This window comes from Oryx dammah, unplaced genomic scaffold (genome assembly GCF_014754425.2).
Source record: "Oryx dammah isolate SB20612 unplaced genomic scaffold, SCBI_Odam_1.1 HiC_scaffold_16, whole genome shotgun sequence".
NCBI classification, from domain to species: domain Eukaryota; kingdom Metazoa; phylum Chordata; class Mammalia; order Artiodactyla; family Bovidae; genus Oryx; species Oryx dammah.
In genome coordinates, this window is record NW_024070200.1 from 66,538,309 (window position 1) to 66,544,217 (window position 5,909).

The following is a 5,909-nucleotide window of genomic DNA, read 5'->3' on the forward strand; positions in this document are numbered from 1 at the left end:
ATATGATAAACCCACAGCAAACATTATCCTCAATGATGAAAAATTGAAAGCATTTCCCCTAAAGTCAGGAACAAGACGACGGTGCCCACTGTCACAACTACTATTCAGCATAGTTTTGGAAGTTTTAGCCACAGCAATCGGAACAGAAAAAGAAATAAAAGGAATCCAAATTGGAAACGAAGAAGTAATACTCTCATTGTTTGCAGATGACATGATCCTCTACACCGAAAACCCTAAAGATTCCACCAGAAAATTACTAGAGCTAATCAAGGAATATAGTAAAGTTGCAGGATCTAAAATCAACACACAGAAATCCCTTGCATTCCTATACACTAACAATGAGAAAACAGAAAGAGAAATTAAAGAACAATCCCATTCACCATTGAGACAAAAAGAATACAATATTTAGGAATAAATCTACATAAAGAAACAAAAGACCTATATATAGAAAACTATAAAACACTGATGAAAAAAATCAAAGTTGACAAAAATAGATAGAGAAATATATCATGTTCATGAATCGGAAGAATCAATATAGTGAAAATGAGTATACTACCCAAAGCAATCCATAGATTCAATGCAATCCCTATCAAGCTACCAACAGTATTTTTCAGAGAACTAGAACAAGTAATTTCACAATTTGTATGGAAATACAAAACACCTCAATTCGCCAAAGCAAGCTTGAGAAAGAAGAATGGAGCTGGAGGAATCAACCTGCCTGACTTCAGACTATGCTACAAAGCTACAGTCATCAAGATAGTATGGTATTGGCACAAAGACAGAAATATAGATCAATGGAACAAAGTAGAAAGCCCAGAGATAAATCCACACACCTATGGACACCTTATCTTTGACAAAGGATACAATTGAGAAAAGAAAATCTCTTCAACAAGTGGTGCTGGCAAAACTGGTCAACCATGTGTAAAAGAATGAAACAAAAACATTTTCTAGCACTATACACAAAAATAAACTCAAAATGGATTAAAGATCTAAACGTAAGACCAGAAACTATAAAACTAGAGGAAAACATAGGCAAAACACTCTCTGACATAAATCACAGAAGATCCTCTATGACCCACCTTCCAGAGTAATAGAAATAAAAGCAAAAATAAACAAATGGGACCTAATTAAACTTAAAAGCTTTTGCACAATGAAGGAAATGATAAGCAAGGTGAAAAGACAGTTTTCAGAATGGGAGAAAATAACAGCAAACAAAGTAACGGACAAAGAAATAATCTCAAAAACATTGAGCTCATGGAGCTCAATGCCCACCAGGCTCCCCCGTCCCTGGGATTCTCCAGGCAAGAACACTGGAGTGGGTTGCCATTTCCTTCTCCAATGCATGAAAGAGAAAAGTAAAAGTGAAGTCACTCAGTCGTGTCCAACCCTCAGCGACCGTATGGACTGCAGCCTTCCAGGCTCCTCCCTCCATGAGATTTTCCAGGCAAGAGTACTGGAGTGAGGTGCCATTGCCTTCCCCATGGAGCTCAATACCAGAAAAATAAATGAACCAATCAAAAAATGGGCCAAATAACTAAACAGTCATTTCTCTCAAGAAGACATACAGATGGCTAACAAACACATGAAAAGATGTTCAACATCACTCATTATCAGACTTATGCAAATCAAAACCACAATGAGGTACAATCTCACCCAAGTCAGAATGGCTGCTATCAAAAAGTCTACAAATAATAAATGCTGGAGAGGAAGTGGAGAAAAGGGAACTCTTTTACATTGTTGGTGGGAGTGCAAATTAGTATAGCCACTACAGAGAACAGTGTGGAGATTCCTTAAAACCGGGAAATAGAACTACCATATGACCCAGCAATCCCACTGCTGGACATACACACTGAGGAAACCAGAATTGAAAGAGACACGTGTACCCCTGTGTTCATCTCAGCACTGTTTACAATAGCCAGGACATGGAAGCAACCTAGATGTCCATCAGCAGATGAATGGATAAGAAAGCTGTGGTACATATACACAGTGGAAGATTCAGTTAGTCAATCAGTTCAGTCGCTCTGTCTTGTCCGACTCTTTGTGACCCCATGAACTGAAGTACACTAGGCCTCCCTGTCCATCGCCAACTCCTGGAGTTCACTCAGACTCACGTCCATCGAGTCAGTGATGCCATCCAGCCATCTCATCCTCTGTCGTCCCCTTCTCCTCCTGCCTCCAATCCCTCCCAGCATCTGAGTCTTTTGCAATGAGTCAACTCTTCGCATGAGGTGGCCAAAGTTCTGGTTTCAGCTTTAGCATCATTCCTTCCAAAGAAGAGACAGGACTGATCTCCTTTAGAATGGACTAGTTGGATCCCCTTGCAGTCCAAGGGACTCTCAAGAGTCTTCTCCAACACCACAGTTCAAAAGCATCAATTCTTCAGTGCTCAGCTTTATTCACAGTCCAACTCTCACTTTCATACATGACTACTGAAAAAACCATAGCCTTGACTAGATGGACCTTTGTTGGCAAAGTAATGTCTCTGATTTTGAATATGCTATCTAGGTTGGTCATAACTTTCCTTCCAAAGAGTAAGTGTCTTTTAATTTCATGACTCAGCTATTAAAAAGAACACATTTGAATCAGTTCTAATGAGGTGGATGAAACTGGAACTTATTATACAGAATGAGCTAAGTCAGAAAGAAAAACACCAATACAGTATATTAACACATATATATGGAATTTAGAAAGATCATAATGATGACCCTATATGTGAGACAGCAAAGGAGACACAGATGTAAAGAACAGACTTTTGGACTCTATGGGAGAAGACAAGGGTGGGATGATTTTAGAGAATATCATGGAAACATGTATATTATCATATATGATATATAATATATATATGAAATAGATATTTATCATATGATATATGATATATATATGAAATAGATATATATCATATATTAAATAGATCACCAATCCAAGTTTGATGCATGAAACAGGGCACTCAGAGCCAGTGCACTGGGATGACTCAGAGGGATGGGATGGGGAGGGAGGTGGCAAGGGGGTTCAGGATGGGGGATACATGTACACCCATGGCTAATTCATGTCAAGGTATGGCAAAAACCACTACAATATTGTAAAGTAATTGGCCTCCAATTAAAATAAAGTAAATTAAAATAAATAAATAAAAATGCAAGGAGAGAGATAAAAATAAAAGTAAATTTGCCTACCTTTTAAGTGTAATACATACATGAAGTAAGTAATAGTAGAAAATTTTGGAGTCAGCCTACCAAAAGAAGTAGGTAAGAGACAGACTCCAATGGCATTTGAATTTCAGCATCTGCTTGTCCTTGCTTCTAAGTTGTGTCCTTACCACCTTGGTTCAAGATAATTGTTCAAGTGGTTACAAATAATTTATAACAATCTTCCCTCTTTGGGAAATCATTCCTTTTCTGTTATGGGCTGAAGGGCTGAATTACATCCCCCTCCACACCCACCATTCATTTGTTGAAGCCCTAACACCTAGAACCTCAAAATGTAAATTTTCTTAAGTGATAGGGCCTTTTAATTAGGGCTTCCCTGCTGCCTCAGTGGCAAAGAGTCCACCTGTAATGCAGGAGACACAGATTCGAATTCTGGGTCAGGAAGATCCCTTGGAGGAGGAAATGGCAATCCACTCCAATATTCTTGCCTGGAAAACCCCATGGACAGAGGAGCTGAACAGGCTACAATTCAAATGGTTGCAAAGAGTCAGTTGTATATGCCTTCATATACAACTGAGAACACATGCATATGATAGAGCCTTTTCAAAGAGGTGTTTAAGTTAAAATGAGCACTATTCCATTATGACTGCTGTTATCATAAGAAGAGGAAATTCAGACAAACAGAGAGACGCTAAGAACACACATGCATGGAGGAAAGACCTTGTGAGAACACAGTAAGAGAATGACTATCTGCAAAGCACAGAAACAGGTCTTCAGTTCAGTTCAGTTCAGTTCAGTCGCTCAATCATGTCCGACTCTTTGCAACCCTGTGAATCACAGCACGCCAGGCCTCCCTGTCCATCACCAATTCACAGAGTCCACCCAAACCCATGTCCATTGAGTTGGTGATATCATCCAGCCATATCATCCTCTGTTGTCCCCTTTTCCTCCTGCCTTCAGTCTTTCCCAGCATCAGGGTCTTTTCCAATGAGTCAGCTCTTCACATCAGGTGGCCAAAGTACTGGAGTTTCAGCTTCAACATCAGTCCCTCCAATGAACACCCAAGACTGATCTCCTTTAGAATGGACTGGTTGGATCTCCTTGCAGTCCAAGGGATTCTCAAGAGTCTTCTCCAACAACACAGTTCAAAAGCATCAAATCTTCATCAGCTTTCTTTATAGTCCAACTCTCACATCCATACATGACCACTGGAAAAACCATAGCCTTGACTAGACGTACCTTTGTTGGCAAAGTAATGTCTCTGCTTTTTAATATGCTGTCTAGGTTGGTCATAACTTTCCTTCCAAGGAATAAGTGTCTTTTAATTTCATGGCATGGCTCCAAAACTATGAGACAATAAATTTCTATTGTTTAAGCCAGCCATTCTGCTGTACTTTGTTATGGCAGCCAGAGCAAACAGACACATCTTCTGTGATTCTATCCATGTGGTTTGAATGACAGCTTTCATTTTCATAAAGATCCTATTGTGTTCATCTCAGACAAAAGACACGATGTAAGCCAATCATGGTATTTTATAGTTCCCAAGAGTTAAACTAGGATATGGATTTGTGACATGAATTAGGATAATCAGAGACATTTTTCTGTGATTTTTCAAACTGAACCTTGGATAAAGCATTTCTGATTTCCTTTCAAGAGTAGATGTCTAATCCAGTATTCATTTTCCTCTCCATGATGGAAAAAGACAAATATTTTGTATTGCCATGGGGTAACTTTTGCCTTTTTGCAGGGCTCAAAGTTGTTCAGTTGTTCTTTGCTGTTGACAGTTTAGGCATTCATTACTAATTACAGCAGAGTGCTCTGGTGAGGATAATTTCATGTTGTTGGGTCCATACCCGCCACCCTTGTCATGCTGGCTGATTGTCCATGAGTCCACTGAGGAAGCACTGGGGTGGCTGAAGAAAAAAGGAAGACTGACTTCTGCAGAATGGGTTGCTGTGCTCACCCATTGTTGACAGCTTCTCCTGTGCTAGTTATTGGTTTACTACCTCTCAGCTCCAAATTTACTCTTTTTTGCATGCTCTATGACAATGGATCTGGACCCTTTAGATTTTCTTTCTTTCTCTTCCTTTTATTTTTTAATTAAGAACGTTTTTTCTTTTCTTTTCTTTTCTTTCTTTCTTTTTTTCTTTTCTTTTTTTTTTTTTTTTTTTTGCCTTCTGATGCATGTTAAGCTTTGTCAGTAAAGGAGAGGGTACTGAAGAGATGTTTTGGGAGGACAGGGGCCCCGTGTGCTGACTTGGTCAGCTCGTCCCCTGCGGGCAGCTTCTCCACTCTCCAGTCTCTCCAGTCCTTTGTGGTTGGCAGCCTAGCAACTAACATCAGCATCACTCTCCATTAGACTGTGCCTCTGGTGAGACACCTTTCCTGAAGAGCAGAAGTTTCCATCGTCACAGCATCATAGCAGCTTCTGTGCTCTCCCAGGAACCATGGCCATTCCATCTCTGACAAGGTCTGAATCTCAGCCCCCAGACCCTTCCTCAGACCCTTCTCTGTACCCACTATCCTTGTATTCTATAGTCTTCTTTTTACCTCCAATTAGCCAATCTCTCATTACATCAGTCCTCTATATAGTTAATTGTTCTTTAAACTTTCTGTGTTCCAATTATTGAACAGATTTTCCCTTGATTGGACACTGACTGACATACTGTATCAGAAGTCTCTGGTGGCATTGACCTGGGACCCTGATATGCTTGCAATGTCAGCACATTGTGAGAGTTCTACCCTCATACCAAACCATCTTGT